Genomic DNA, 16,803 nt, shown 5'->3' with positions numbered 1-16,803 from the left:
CCTCTACACTCTCTTTCCTTAAAGAAATTGGACTCGGACAGTAATACCTTATCCTAATAACAATACTTTATAGTTACAAATAACAACTGCATTAATACTATTTTCTTTCTGAATTTCCTAACAGGCTTACGAATACATTCAATCCTTCCATTCAAAACATAATAAAAAAAATCAAAACTGAAATAATAAAGTACTCACACCCATAAAATATTGGGTATAATGGCATAAAATATTCTTCGAATAAAATATAATTTTATTTTAAGCCTCTTATTTATGTTAAACTCATTACTAATGAACTTAACTTGCGAATATTTGAAGTAATTTTTTTAAGTGTATTACATATAGCGAATAAATTTATAAAGGGGCACATATGTTCGACGGATTCATTGCTCGTTCCCCTGTTGTATATTAACATAAAGTCAGATATTTTAACTCATTTTTGGTTTTATTTTATTTTTTTTTTGGATTTTCAACTAAATATTTGATAAGTTTCGATTTCATTGCAAAAAATCGAGCAAAAAAAAACAAAAAAATTGAAAATCATATAAATGTGAAATTTTTTATACACTTTATATACACCATTATATCAACAACAACAACAGCAACAACAATCACAACAATTTTTAAATGTAAACAACTCCCCCTGCACTAAAATTTGCCAACATTAAATATGCGGCATAATGGCCAAATAGCACATCCGATTCCACAAGCTCGTTGACTTCACTTCAACTGCAAAAATCATTTCATTTCAAATCCAATCCTTTTGGAACGCAATCAAACAGACGTAAACGTGTAAACTTATGTATCGCTTTCGCATCCATAAATACATGACGGCACATACAAGTGTATACCCAACCCAACCCAACCCAACCAACTCAGTTCATGAAGCACTGCTCACTAAATAATAAAACACTTCGATGGGATTTTTATGCGATGTGAAACCGAAAAACCCTCAATAACCGACAAATCCCAAGCTCATCCCCGCCGAGACAAATTTGAAATTCGTGCGAATTTTTTGAAGAAAATTTTCAAGTTCCTACCAAAAATGTGTGCTGGAGTAATTTTTAAAGCAGAAAGTAGAAAACTAAACTTTTCTGGTTACCGGTCAAGTGTATCTACAATGTACGAGGTTAGCGGCTGGGGATTAATTGAAAGAAAGTTCGAAAATTTTTTGGATGTAAATTTTGTTAAATTGTTTTACTTCAATGAGATCATACTCGTGCAAGTAAGTGAAATACTTGGAAGCAAAAACATAATTTCAGAAACTAATTTTAAGATACAATTTAGTAAAAAATAATCGCCCCCCAAACCACTAAATATACGAATACGAGTAAAAGTGCGAGAATTTATTTCCTAAGTCAGAACATCACGTCTAGATTGCATTCATCCGCTCACATTTATATGCGCACCCGAAACTCAACTCGTTTGAGTTGTTATAAATTTAAAAAACGGCGCAGTGCCTTATTAATTATTTAAAATAAGTAAGGATGTGCATATCTTTAAGGATATGAGCACAGTACAGTTCACCAAAAAGCTGTTTAAGTGCAGTAAACTCCAGTACATGGACACAGCAGCAGTTACTTGGAAAACATACGAGTATTGCTGCTTCCATCCGGCATAAAAAATGATGTGAAATAACTTGAAAGTCATAAATGTACGAGCGAGTATCTCGCGTTTGAAGTAGTAATGCGAGTCTGCAAATAATGAGATTCTTCAGATATTTCTGATGTGAGAAAAAATTCTTAAACATTAAAACTGAAATTTACGGTCAGCGGCGTGTGTGGAAGTCAAAATAACTGTGCCAAGGCAAAAAAATAAATCATAAAAAAGCAATGAATTTGCATAAAATATTTTTTTCCTTGCCAATAAAGTATCTGAGATGTAAAATAGGCAGAGTAGGCAGAAACTTCAACTTGGCAGAAACTCAACAGATAATGTTATTAAATTTAATAAGAAATATGCTATATTGCTAACTGATTGCAACGTTACGCCAATTCACTAAGAAATTAATTCTTTCAACATTCAGATTTTTTTTTGTAGATTATACACTAGTATGTATAATCTGTTAAGAAAGTACCAGGAATCAGTCAATGAAACACAAAACATGTATATCATTGTATCGCCTTCAAAGTAGAATTCTTTCGAAATAATATCGAGTAATCGATTAATATGAAATTAGTATCTTTAAGGCATCATATTATTATTTTTATGAAGCCTTGCTTGGTATCACGTGATTCCAAGCTGCCTTTATACTGGACATAAACTGTCTACAAATTGCTTCCATCTTTGCCTTCTTACTACCACTTTACTGAGCTCAACAATATTGATGTATGATCTGCCAAGGTGTGTTGATTGGTTGTTGATTTCGTTTATTGTTGGACTCCGTTAGGTAATCTTAGACCTTCCTCACCTTCTACTCCCTTGCGGATTATATGTAAGCGCTTGAAAACAAACTTCACTTGATGGTTTTCGTTTGGTGTGACTAATATAGTTAAACTTTCGCCTGCGGATATTTATGTTGACATCGTTTGTACTCATTCTATCCCACAGTTGTTAGTTTGAAATTCGATTTGGCCAAAAGATACAAAATATTTTCCGAAGGTACCGGTTAACTCGCTTACAAGCCATGTTTCGCAACCATATAGCAGTATAAATAAAACACATGCTTTGAAAATATTAATTTTCGTCGTTAACCTGTAAAAGCTAGATATCCATATTGGGTTTATCTTTGTAAGGCATCATTGGGTGTAAAAACTTCCTTGAAACCAACCATTCAATATTGAATTAGGCATCAAACAAGGAGATATAATTCTTGAGATGCTGTACAAGAAGGATTCATACTAAACAAATGAACAAATGTTTGCAGATATTTTAACATCAACTTCAGACAAGTGGCAGATATTGGTCTCGGAGAAGTAATATTATCAATCTGCAGTATCCCGTCAGAAATCTGCACTAAATGTGTTGTTGAATCTTTCAAGCTGTCTTTGGCTTTATCTATTTATCTAGTGGTTGTTTAATTTCGATTCCTGTCAATTATTTAAATGCCTTCAGGCTTTTTGTTTGGCAAAATTGTTTGCTATTTCATTGCCTTTGTAATTTCTTGTTTTCTTTATGCTTTGGAGCTCACCACAAACTGACGCGTTTACTTTGTTCTAGTTCGTTAACGAGCGATAGGAAGTTATTCAGTATAGGAAAGGAACTTTGATAGAATTTAAGTTTAGTAAGTCTGCTTGGCTTCAGTTAGGGAAATCACGACTTCTCAAAGGTATACCGTTCATATACTAAATGTTTGGAATTTCTACTTATAATGTAGTTCTTCAGAGCTGGTGTATGTAAGGAAATCCCACCAATAGTATCATAACGGACTATTAAATGAATGTGTTTAGGTAAATTATGAATGAACTTTGACAGAATTTTATGTCAATAAGACCGCTTGACTTCAGTAAATGGAGTCGTGTCTTCTCAAAGATACGCCGTTCATACACTAGGTGTTTGGAATTTCTACTAATTAATAGTTCTTCAGATCTGGTGAAGGTACGAACATTATTAATAATAGATCTGTTAATAATACGAACATTATTAAATGTGTTTAGGTAAATTATGAAGGAACTTTGACTGAATTTAATATCAGTAAGTGGAGTCACACCTACTCAAAGATACGCCGTTCATACACTTGTCTATGGTATCACAACCGACTATATTTGTCTTTGGGTAAACTATAGTTTGTATAAAGTTGTCATTTCAATCTAACCTACACTGAGATAGTTTGGCTATTAGATATTATATTAATTGTCGCTTTTTTTGTCTTTTTCTGCAGAAATATGCGAGCCCAGCTTTCGATAAATAAGTCTGCTTGAAATCTAATTGAATATTTGCTTATGATGAGCAAAATTGTTTGGATTAAAGGTCCTAGTATTTTAATAGTTTATTATTATTACTGCAAAATTCATTAATCTACATCTGCATGTAATCTACATTCCATTCCATTATGTAGCTTCATACATTGCATACAAAACATAATCAGTCAACATCCAAAATTGCAGAAGACAAGTCAAGTACGATTTATGCATATGCATGCAAGGTCGCCGAACAAGTGAAAGTGTAAACATTGTAAATATTTTTTTGTTTTTTTCTTGGTCTGAAAATATTATTAATATTACATAATTTAATTTTCATTAACCTGATGATTAAGTGGATTCGTGGGCAATTTGCAGATATGTCAAAACAAGTACAGCCATAAGCAATGTTGTTTATGAATTTGTTACCATCAGAGTTGAGTCAGCTTTTGCTTTGGCTCGACTGAGCACTATAAATGGAGTTGCCTTTAATGAAAGTACCGGGCATTACGCATTGCAAAGGTGGAAAACATGTTTCACACTTGAAAACTTTCACTTGAGGTTTTTTGCTTAATAAAATTTTTTAACTTTAGAGTTTTTAGCATTTAACGCAAATTCATTGCAATTCACCGTGTGATGCTTCTTTACATCGTGATGTACCATGGTACTTCGCAGGTCTTGACATAAACGAACTCTAAGCACCACTTGAAAGTGCTTTGCAGTGTAAAATGGTTAAATTGCAAGTACAAAAACTCTACGAGGGACAGAAATGGCATTTTGTGTATTGTCTGATGCACTGTTAAAAACTTATGAAATATTTATTTTATCTCTTTTATTTTGAATGTTTATTTTTGAAAATGTTTTTCCTGGTTCGAGTACCGCTAAGGTAGATCTTAAGTTTGCATAGCGTGAAAATTGTAACGCTCCTACTACTGTGAACAAGCCGGAAAATATTTTCATATTTTAAGAATACATAGGAAAAAACAGCGGAAAAGGTAAATATGAAATATGTCGTTGGTGAAGTCGCAGCCAACAGTCAACCGTGCGATAATGTTTCCAAGGTATGGGGAATATGTTTGCAGTCAGTGACAAAGAGTTATGACCAACTTTTTTCGGTGTTAAATAACATAGCTTACAAATTAATTTTAGGTACACTGTGTTACAAGGTCTATACGATGCCGCTGTTACCGAAGAAGAAACAGAAACTTAGGCCAAAAGTTGCCATAACTCTAAATGAAACTGTCGGAGCAGGCAGTACCAAAGCGAAGCGAACAGCGCCGCCTTTATAAATCTTCTTCCATTGTTATTCATCAAACTGATTAGATTTCGCTAGTTGACATGGTTCCGCTAGTGTCACCGTATCTTCATAATTTATTTATGACTAAATGAAGGTTTGCGGGTCAGCAGTTAATTCACGCGTATGAGTAACAGTTGTTGACGCTGAGTTCTCGCTTTAAATGTGGGTACCGAAAAAAAGAATATTTAGTCTTGCCATCCCATCCGCATTTCGAATAGACTTGTTGCTGCCACAAACAAACAAACTTTACGGTTATTTTAGTTTTTCCCTTTTTTTGGTATCTAAACGTTTATCCTTTCGTAGCATTTGGTGTACTCACGTGCTATTAATGTACTCCAACAAACTGCCTCACAGTTCGAGGGCGTAAAACAAAGAAAAAAGTTGCTCGGAACGTGACCGGACTTCTGCACTTACGGAATTATTTATAAAATTGTATCGCAATTGTTGGCGGAAACATTTTAATTATACAAACGTTGATGAAATTTGTTGGAAGTATTTAGATTGTATTTTGTTTACTACAGGTTAAAAGTTTCAAAATGAACAGTATTTTAGGTAATGTATTAAGTAAGTAAATGGAGCTCTGTGGCAGACAAGACAAATAATGAATATATTTTAGAAATAATTGTAAAAAATATAAGCAAATACATTATGTTTTACCCGCTATGTATTGTTAGTATATGTTTCTTGGATACTGAGCTCGTTACTCGAGATCGTGAATACCACTATAAGAGTGGTTAAGAGCATTTACTATGATTTTACAAGCAATATTTAATTAAAATAGGTAAAATCGAATTGAAAGTGTGTCGAAAGAAAAGAACACTTGGATTATTTGTTACACTTTAACGAAGGTTTCTTTTCATACAAAGAGATAAAGAGATGACTGAAAGCATAACGGACTTTACTACCGAGCATTTTTTTATAAGACGACATGCCTTAAGAATGGTTATTAACATACATTTAATAACTACTGTAGAAGATGTGATAATGACAAGAAATCATAACACATCTTCTCTGTTCATATTCAATGCATACATATAATATAATAACTATTAGGTTATTATATATCCACAGATGGAGGATATATCACGTATTGTTAAAGTGTTTCTAACAATGATACTATTGTTTATTGCATTAACATGGAAGTTCAGCGAGTGCCCCCAAATGACTATGAACTCAACAATCGGCTGTAAAAGTTTTGGCTTTGGCAGTTTGTAATTTAAATGGAATAATATTAATAGACTATATGGAAAAGTGAAAAACATTAACATCAGACTACTATTGCATATTATGGGATCGGCTGAATGAGGAAATCAAAAATGGAAATCGAAAAAAGGACATTTGTTTTTGCAGGTTAATTCACCCGCCCAATAGTAAAATTAAATGAATTATGGTACGAATTGCTTCCTCGTATTTTCCAGATTTAGTTCCCAGTGACTATTGCCTGTTTCCAAACTTGAAAAAATGGTTCCAGAGAAAGAGATTTGTATCAAATAATGAAGTGGAATGGGTAAATGAGATATATATTTGGGACGACAGGATAAATCGTATTTTTTGAAAGATATTCATATGTTGAAAGATCGATGGACTTGGTCTGTCGAGCTTAAAGGGGACTAAACTGAAGCATAAAATATAATTTTCGAAAAAAAAGCATTTTTATTACTTAGGTCGAGTATCTATCAATCCACCTAGTATGCTTTCTTTCATAGATCTTTTGATTAGTTTTGATAATAAAGTTACAAGTCATAATTGATAACATAGAAGTCTGGACTCAGCTTTATCAAAAATGAAAACCACTACTAGCAGAGTGTATATTTTTAGTTGTTAGTATACCATAAATTCTATTAAAATAATTTGCGGTATATTTGGCTATTAAAAATTCTTTTATTATTAAAAAGTAAAAATTAATTTTCTTGAAATAAAAATTAATTTTATTTTTTTCATTTGTGGACACAAAAATCTACATTAAATGCTGAAGTGCGCTGTATAAGACAATGTTTGAATAAATTTAATCCTTTTCATAATTAATCAGGCACGTATGCAATACTTTTTTACGGTTTCTTGAGTTGCCACAAATACCTTCAGAGCCTTTCTAATAATTGATACATTTGCAAATAAAACTTCGGCAGCAGGACTACGAAATGAATATTTTGATTAATTTCTACTTGAAGGGCGGGCAGTGAGGACATTATTGTTTGAGAAGCGTGACTGTTTTGGACGTGGCTAATAAAGCGAAATAATGAAAGATATTTAGCATTTCAAATATTTTTTGTCTATTATTTATTTATAATAATTGTTATTGAGACCATAACTTCAGTTGCAGTGTTGCAAACAAAACTTTAAGGATTTTTCTTGACTGTACACAGAAGTTGAAATATAAATTTAAATGCTTTTTTATGATACTGAAAAGCAATCCTCATTTAATTGTAGGCAATCTGTGAGTGGGTGGGGAGGCAATTATATTCAACATGTAAACATGCGAATAGAATTTGTTTGTGCTTTTCGTTAACCTTTTGAACTGTCTTTCGACGCTCTTGTAAGGTAATGTACCTGTAGCTAAAAAGTAAGGATGCGTACAGGAGCGCCACAAGTTGTCTTCAGTTCCGAGCAAAGGAAAGGAAAGGCTTTAATTGTGAAGCTGAATATGCAAACTTAACGATTGAAGTTGTCGTACATTGGCTTGTACAGCAGCTGCTTAAAAATGCATTTAATAAGAAATACAAACTACTTTCAGCAGTTTTCAGTGAAATTATGACAAAAAGAAGATGCTGTGCACTAAGGATGCATAAGGGATAATGCGTGGCTGGCAAACTTGGCGCTGCTTTAAGAAACCATTTCTCGACAGTCTTGTAAAAAGTAATAAGCCAGAAAATGTTACAAACACTTTAGAGTTTTTCTGCTAATTTCCTGTGTCTACAATGCTTTTGTTGTTCTTCTGGCAGAATTGTAAAACTGTCTTTAGCCGCTTCGTTGCTTTAAGTCAAAATAAAAATTAAACTCTACAGCCAAAATAGGTTAAATTGTTTCAAAAAAAAAAGCAACTGTTGGCAATTGCATAAAATCAGTCAAAACCAAGCAACTAAAACTTAGCTGTGTCATCATTGAGACAAAATTTATAGTAGTCCGTATAGTCCGTGAGTGGGTGTGTGTATAATGAAAGACATCAAAGCATTTTGATACAATTATGCATACAAATTGATTGCTAAAAAGCAGTAAATGGCCAAATTTTGAGTGCTTAATATTTTTGATTCCGCAAAAGTTTTGACTACCAGTTGCGACAGTCATGGGTTGATGTGTTCCTAATCTTAAGTGCTTGGCACGATTGTGTATCAACAAGTGTCATTGCTCATCGCACTTCGTTTATATTGCAGCTATGGTATTTGCTTTTTGACAACAACTCGAGGTTGGATGATTTTTTGAACGACGGTACTAACAGCAGCAGCACTAGCAGTGACTTCATTGAAATATAAATCACGGTAAATTAAACAAAAATCAAAAACTTTCTCTTACCTTAACTGTAAAATTTACCTGAAGAGTTTTGCATGTAGAAAATTTGATTTGATTTGTGCACTGCTGATGTTTATAAAGTTGCTGATAACATGAAACGACGACAAAGTTACCAGCAATAGTGATTTTTTCCCTTTTTCTTTCACAAAAAACTGTATAAAGTTGAAGATTGTAGAGATTATCAAGTGGCATTTAAATTTTATAAATTTTGTTATTTAAAATAATTTTTCATTTTATATAAAACCCAAAACACACACACACCACTTACTCAAGGGAAAGGTAACGTATGTGTAGAATGCAAAACAATTTGCTTGATAAACTCTTGGTTCCCTTTGAATTGTTTATAATTAAATCATAAAGTTATTACCCTAAATAGGTTTGAAAATTGCTTTTTAAGTTGATCAAGTAATGAAAAAAAGTCTGGTCTATGTCTATTAAAGATGTTTATTTGACCGGCATGGATAAGAAATTAAGCAATGATTACGATTGGAATATGTTGACATTTTCCGTACATGCTTCATCCTTGTGCAGCCGATTAAAATCTCGCAATAATGTGCTAAAAGCTCTCGCCGGGTGCTCTTGGGGGTAAGGATAAAGAAACTCTGCTGAGCACATACAAAGCAATAGGTCGTCCTATTGCGGCCTATGCAGCTCCAGTATGGACCCCGCAACTTTGCGAGACGCAATGAAATAACATCCAAATTTGTCAAAACACAGCTTTGCGAATTACAACCGGCTGCCATCGTATGTCGCATGTTGATCATCTTTATGCGGAAGCAAAGGTGCTTCTTGTAAAAGAATACAATCAACTGCTCTCTAAGCAATTTTTACTCGCGTGCCACACAGATGGAAATCCCAATGGCGTCATGGCTAGTAGAGCTCTCCCTCCACGTTGCATCTGTCGATCACTTACCAACTTCAATAATTATATCGACCAATATTGCAATAAAGCTTACATCAGTGAGGTATCAGCAGTATCTTCTTCGAGACCTAGGTTGACTCCCAACAAGGTCCTCAATATGCCTTCGCCTATCATTTACCAGGATGAACGTAGTCTTCCTCGTGCGGCAAGAACTGTCATATCTCAATTAAGATCAGGATATAGCCATGTGCTTAACAGTTACTTGTCACGTAAAAACGCGCCCATTCCTAATGTGTGCCCAAACTGCAGCTCCACGCCCCATGACGTCGCCCATCTGTTTTCTTGCCCCAATGCACACATCAATTTAAGTCGAATCGACCTTTGGACTCGTCCTCTTGAGGTAGCTAGGTTTCTTCGGCTGGATCCTGGTTAGTTTCAAATTATACCACCCATTCCTTCATCCCAGTACCACAATCCTATCTATCCATTCCTTTACTCATGTATTTGGCTCGTAATCCTTACATGTTATCTGCTTTCAGGTCCCGGCGGGTTACAACAACAACAACATTGGAATAATTTACTTATTACAAATAAAACTTAGACACAAAAATCTCATTTTTTTGCGTGCTTTAAAAGTTTTTTAAGAAATTGCTTTACTTATAATTTCTACTTTAATGCTAATTAGAGTATATAGAGTAGAGTATGGAGTATATGCATCAATACTTAAAAGAAAATAAAAAAAAAATCAATATGCATGAGAGTATTATGTCCTTCAAAAATTGTTACCATCAAGGATAGTGAACTCATATTTTTTATTGGACTACTTTCAATTTAATTTCAGAAAGTAAAATAGTAATTAACTGAATACTTACTCTATAACATAGGTTAACATAGATGTAAACACTTTTCGTTTTAAAACGAAATAAACTTGTAAAACAATAAAAAGTGTATAAAAGTATTATCGTCTTTTATTAAAATTGGTTTCAATATTTTATTATTGTTTAGCTTTTCCCTTTCCAACAAAATAAAATACCCGTATTCATCAGGAGATTAATGTTTATTATTATAACTGTTGATAGATTAATTGTTTAACATATAAACATTACTAATTTCACTTTCTAATAAAGTAAAATTATATACTTGAGTGAGTTTTTTATGAAGTAACTAGTCAATGTCAGAAATAAAAATGAATGAGTAGCTGTCATTGAGAGATTAAATAGGAAACTATAATTTATGTACAATAGATACTATTACATATGTTAAAAGTTTAATTTAAGAAAAACGTTTGAGATATGTTAAATGATGTAGAAATATTAATAAAATTAATACATTATTTTCTATAGAATTATAGACTGTTTTCTATTTTTATATAAGTAATAGAAATAGAAGTTGATAAGAACATATGCACCAGTTAAAGCAAAGCACTATGAACATAGAAGATCTCTGACCGTATTCGAATAGAAACTCATCAGCTTTAGAATCAGAGATCAGAATGTCTTCCGTAGAATACGGTATGGCATCCTGCTCCTATCCTAGAGCAAAATCATTTAATCACAATAAATCTGACTAGAAATCTAATTCGGGTTTAGAGACAGAGAGAGAGAGTATTGTGTTATCTAAGATATCATATTTAAGGGTCCTAGACAAACAACCAGGCAATCATTTAGCAATGAAGTAATTAGTTTGTTGAAGTAATGAAAAGTCATCACTTTATTCAACTAACCATCATATAGAGATAGTAACAGCATAGTTTTGGGTTCTTAGCAGCTAGAGCATAATAGTCAGTCAGAAGCATTGATAAAAATTTTACAAAAGTGGAATTATTGGTGCTATCTGTAACTAACTATCTAACTATCTGTATACAGACAACTGTAGGTACCTTTTAGAACTTGATGTTGTTAAAATAGGCACAAAGCTTTATACGGGATATACCATACATTTTGTACAAGCGAATTATGGAGTTGAGACCAATAAATCCTCTTTAATAAGTTTTGGAACTACCACGGCTTTTGTATAGCTCTTAATTTAAAAAAAAAAAAGTATTAGGTAATATTAACTATAACCCACATGTCAGTAATAATTTTAATTGCAATAAAAAAAAATTAAAAAGCCTGAAGTCATAGTGATTTTTTTTGGAAAATGTATTTTTGTGGATGGTTAAATGGATTTTTAATGTGTGCACCTTTGTTGGTTTTTTAATTTTGGTGTATTATAGGTTTTTTTTCATGTACCCATACACCTGTTGTTATTCAAGATATTACAACATACCAATATTTTAAATGAAGCTTAAGTAGTTTTTAGGTAACATCTTCAATTCAATGAAATCCATTATTTACCATTTACTGCCAATTTTTTCTATACATATTTTAAGTTTTTAAACAAGTTTATTTATATTCAAGTTTTGACGTTCAAATTTTATATTGTGTAACTTTTGGTTAAGTACTTTTTTTTTATATAAATAGTTTAATAACGTTTAATGGAAAATTACAAACATTTTGAAGTTAATTTAAGATTCATCTACAAGACACATTTCACTCAGGCTTTCATGAAATTAGCTAGCTTACATCAAACATGGGTTAAAGAAAGGGGAAATTTAATGGGCGAGATTATTGTGTTATATCACTACTTGAACTTTGTTAACGATAGGACATTTTTTAGGTTCAACAAACTGAAATTAAAATTTTTTACAAAATAATAATATATTTCTAATAATAAAAATGATATAATTATCTTTTAAAGTTTTTATGATTTAATTTTAATTAATACATTAACTAATTGAGAAGTTAATAAAATATTTCTATCAATACTTATATACAAATAGATAGGCTGTTATACCTATAATACTCAACTCATCGTTCCAAAGTACCAAGTTTTCTTTATGAAGTATACATCATAATGTCGAACACATTTTGATCATTAATTGACAAGGTGCAGTGATATTTGTGAAATTACTTTTAAAAGTTTAAAGAAAAATATAAATTTTTTATGTTGATTAAATATTAATTAAACTAGCAGTAGATAGTTGACTTTGTTATATTCATATATATTCATTCAAACTTAAGTTTAAACTTGAATTTAATTTATTTATCGTGTGGGAATGTGCATACGAATTAGATACATGTAATCCATTTAACTAGGACCTCTGTTTACATATATTTGTTGCTTCAAGAGTTATTTAGACATGGACGAAACATGGCTCTATCACTCCACTCCGGATAAAAATCGATAATTAGCTGGGTATACCGAAACGATTAACTATATAATATGTAAACCGGAAAGTTTATCGCATTATTAAAGTATAATATTCATCGTTTCTTGAAAAGGAAAAACACTTATTAAAATGTTTGTAACAACAAATGATAGCTTTGGTTATAGAAATGTATTTAATATATGTATTTGCTTTAGTTGGAAGTACAAAACATATATTATTATATGCGAAGGGACAGTATCATAAAGCCCATTCATGCAAAGATAACAATATCTACAAATTCATTTTTATTTTCCAATTATTTCAACGGAATGTTAGAGATCATATACTCATAAAATAGTTATTGAAATAGGTAGAACCAGGTGGATCATACCTCACTGAGTAACATTGCAATTTGGTCATCTTATTCATACAACCGCATTTGAATTTCTATATTCCTTCTGTAGTTCTAGTTTCGACAATCTCACAGACTGATTTTAAATATTCCTTGAATCCATCCGGTAAGCAAGATTCTTCATCGACATTGGTTTATAAGGGCCATAGTATGGGCTCGTTGAGCAAAATTATTGATGTTTTCATTACAAATTATGAAATTGAAAGAGAACAAAAAAATAATATGTCGGTTGCAATTTGGTTATAAGAGCCGAGGTTATCAGCGCCACTTAGGCAAAGTAGTGTTATTCAGTTAAAAAATGATACCATTTGTTTCTTTTTAAAGCTGCATTTTTGTCAAATCCAAAAAGAAACAATTTTGACGAGCTCATGATACTCTACATAACATTTGTCATCCTATGTATGTATAGATAAGACTATAATCATAGCCTTATATATTTTACATACAAGAAAATAAAAGTTATGTTGAGGTGGATGTATGGTTGTAGTTCCATATCTATTTAAGACGAATAAAAGCATCGATATCAAAGCTCGCATCTAGAAAGTACTACTTTTTCCTAAACACTAAAATGGTGCTTCACTGATAGAGTTTTAGTTCAAATGAAAAATTGAGCGAGAAACCATAGACCTTTTTTTATAAGGTGTAGATTTAACAATTTAAAAGGTATAGCAATGTAAAAAACGTTAAAATTATTGCCTTAGAATTAAAATAGAAAATAATAAAATATATTTTTATAAATCATACTAAGAATTTATTATCTCACTTATTGCAATATGTGTTAAAAGAGTTATACTTGATGAAGAATAAAGTAATAAAGAAGTCTTGTGCAGCAATATTAAGTCATTTAAGAATATTAATTAGATAGTAAATGTAATATAACTAGTATTCTGAGAGCGTATCGATAAGTTTTAAATTAAACTAAACTAAAATACATTACAAATAAATTTATGTTTAATTTTTTATTTGCTAGACAATAGATTTATTGACAATATGCAATGGTTCCATTAATTTTAAGTTTTAAAAAAAATGGCCAATATGTACCATAAACTGTTTTTTTTTAGTAAAAATTTTTTTTTTGTTACAGTTATACCGGTAGATGCAAAAGATACAAGATACATTATTTGTGTTAACGTATCTTTCAGTTTGAAAACAACTAAAGAACTCGTTTTAGGAGGTGAAGTTCGGTTGCGTCTGCAGTTTTTAATTTATATATTTTTAAAAAGTGTCAAGTTGTCTGAGTTTGATTCATAAGAAACGATGAAAAAACGACGTAAAAATAGTGATTTAAAAATAAATAGTATTTAAAAATATAAATAAGTGATCCTAATTACAAATTTTTTAGAAATTGTTTAGTTTTGCATTTACTTTTGAAGTGATTTAAGATTAATCACTTCAATAACAGATAAATATTTAATCTAATACTTAAGAGTAGACTAAACGGGATAGATGAACAGGAATTAAAGTGTTTGCATTAGAAAGGAGTGTCATAATTGGTTTTTGTATTCTGATGAAAACTTCGTTTCTTACAAAAAACTCGAAAATAATAATATATAAAACTTTCATAAGACCAGGAGTCGTCTACTGTTCAACACATATGTTACAAATATGGTATGTTGAACACATACTTAAGCTAGAAAAATAATTGTTTTGAAAGAAAATATTTTAGGAAAATATAATCATATTCGCCCAAATAACAATATATTAATATATATAATATAATAATTAATATATATTAATTAATAAAGGTAAATAAGTTTTGAACAGATATTGAAGTTAACAGAATAGTGATCATTAAAATAAATATTAATAAAAAGTAGTCCGATCTATGATTACTGATAAATATGATTTATAATCAAAAACTATACAAATTAGTTCACGAAAGCATCATATACCGGCATAAAATCGATTGGTTTTCGATAGTAAGATTAAAGATATAAAAAATATTGTAGTGCAAAGCTTGAAAAATTTAATCTAAAAATCGAAAAAGCTAAAAAGAATTTGTATGGCAAGGTTAGGTCCTTTATGGAATGTAGACACCAAAGATAATTTAAGACGCAAAATTTTATATGATCTTATATTAAATAAATATTTAATATTTTCATATTATTATTTTTTATATCTGTTTAGTTAATAAGTTTTTTATAACTATTTTTAATAAATATTTCGAACAGTGGTTCCCAACCGATGGTCCGGTTGGATAAAAATGGTACGTGAATCAGATTTAACAAATATGGATACATAGCTTGTAGTTGTAGTTATTAATAAATAAGCACAAAAAATTTCCAAGTAATTATATACTTATTTTGTAGCCTATATAATGTACATATGCACTTATACAATTCAATATACATTATACCAGCGATGCATAGTATACATTAAAATAATCATACATTTTATTATTCTTAATCTTTGTGGACCCTACAAAAAACAAAAATATCATAGTGGTCCATGGTCAAAAAAAGTTTGGGAACCACTGCTGTAGAATAATCATAGCTTAAAAGAGTAAAGAAAAAGTAAATACGATTATTTAACTGATAAGAAGAGTTTTGCTTTAAATTTAATTTTCATATTAAATTGGTTATTAAAAAATTAAAAAGTTCACTAATATATTTGATTCTTTTATTAATTATAGCCTTTTTAAGTTGGAATTCAATATCCTATTTTTAAAGAAATTTAAATCTTTAACGAACATAAATTCCCAACAAGAAGGATTTGACAGTTTGTTAATTGGGTTTTAGTTTACACATCCTCCACATATCCCTCATTTACTTACACAGAAAAAGATACTTTAGAGAAATGTACATATGTTGAGAGTACAGGCGGTGGGGTACAAAATTGTCTTTGAGGATTGTATCTTTACGAAGTGTAAATTAAATGTTTTTTTTTATAATAAATAAAATAAATATTTAGTGGAATTCTAATACTCTGCCAACCAATAATTTTTGTTTGTTTAAATTAACAAATAACAATAAGAGTATTTTTAATTTCAAAATTACGGAAGAATACAATGACATCATAGAACTAAACTTATTAATCTTATTACATAAGTGTAATAAGGGCGTTCCTTTCCTATACATATATGCTTTATAAAAGAAGTAGCCTGAAATGCAGAATGGCCTACTGGATATTCATCTCAGTAGCAATACCGATAGTCACTTTGTATTTTTGACAGGGTAAAATGAAAATCTGTCTAACCTGATAGCGCTTTTAAGTATTACACAGTTTCCTATTTCAACTCAAAAAGAAACTCGCTGAGAGCTCTTTGACTATAAGGCATCTTCAAGCTCGAAAGAGACATTAACAGATCATGGAAAACTTATCTTATACTATAATTTTACAGAGGGATATACACTATCATCAAAACTAATTCAGAAATTTTTAGAAATTTTTTAGAATATCAGAGTTGGAAAATAAATTTTTTTATTTCTAAACCGGGCTGTTATATCTGGTTGAAAATTGAAAATAAGGAACAGGAGTGAGAACAAATGACCCAATATTAAAAACATTAATAACATAAAACATAAAAATATAAACTTTCTAAATACGTCTGAGAATCTTTATAATGTAATATCAGAATTGAGTTCGGAACATATTAAATACGATGATAGATGATGAATTGGGTGATTATGTACAAGAAAACGCAAATATGTTCATAATCAGTTCTAAACTCTTCTAAAAACCGACAAAAAGAAGGAAAGT

The 16,803-nt window shown here is 30.8% G+C and overlaps 2 protein-coding genes across 2 annotated transcripts in view; one reads left to right on the top strand and one right to left on the bottom strand.

The window, feature by feature from the left end:
• LOC119682289 (zinc finger FYVE domain-containing protein 9-like) overlaps positions 1 to 16,803 on the top strand; it is a 225,511-nt gene that overhangs the window by 193,359 nt on the left and 15,349 nt on the right. The gene's annotated exons all lie outside the window — the stretch shown is intronic.
• The window catches only part of LOC119682296 (FK506-binding protein 2-like), a 204,481-nt gene that overhangs the window by 176,514 nt on the left and 11,164 nt on the right, over positions 1 to 16,803 (bottom strand). The gene's annotated exons all lie outside the window — the stretch shown is intronic.

This window comes from Teleopsis dalmanni, chromosome 2 (genome assembly GCF_002237135.1).
Source record: "Teleopsis dalmanni isolate 2A chromosome 2, ASM223713v2, whole genome shotgun sequence".
In the NCBI taxonomy this organism is placed as follows: Eukaryota; Metazoa; Arthropoda; class Insecta; order Diptera; family Diopsidae; genus Teleopsis; species Teleopsis dalmanni.
Note: the sequence above shows the minus strand (reverse complement) of the source record. Positions and strands in the feature narration are given on the sequence as shown.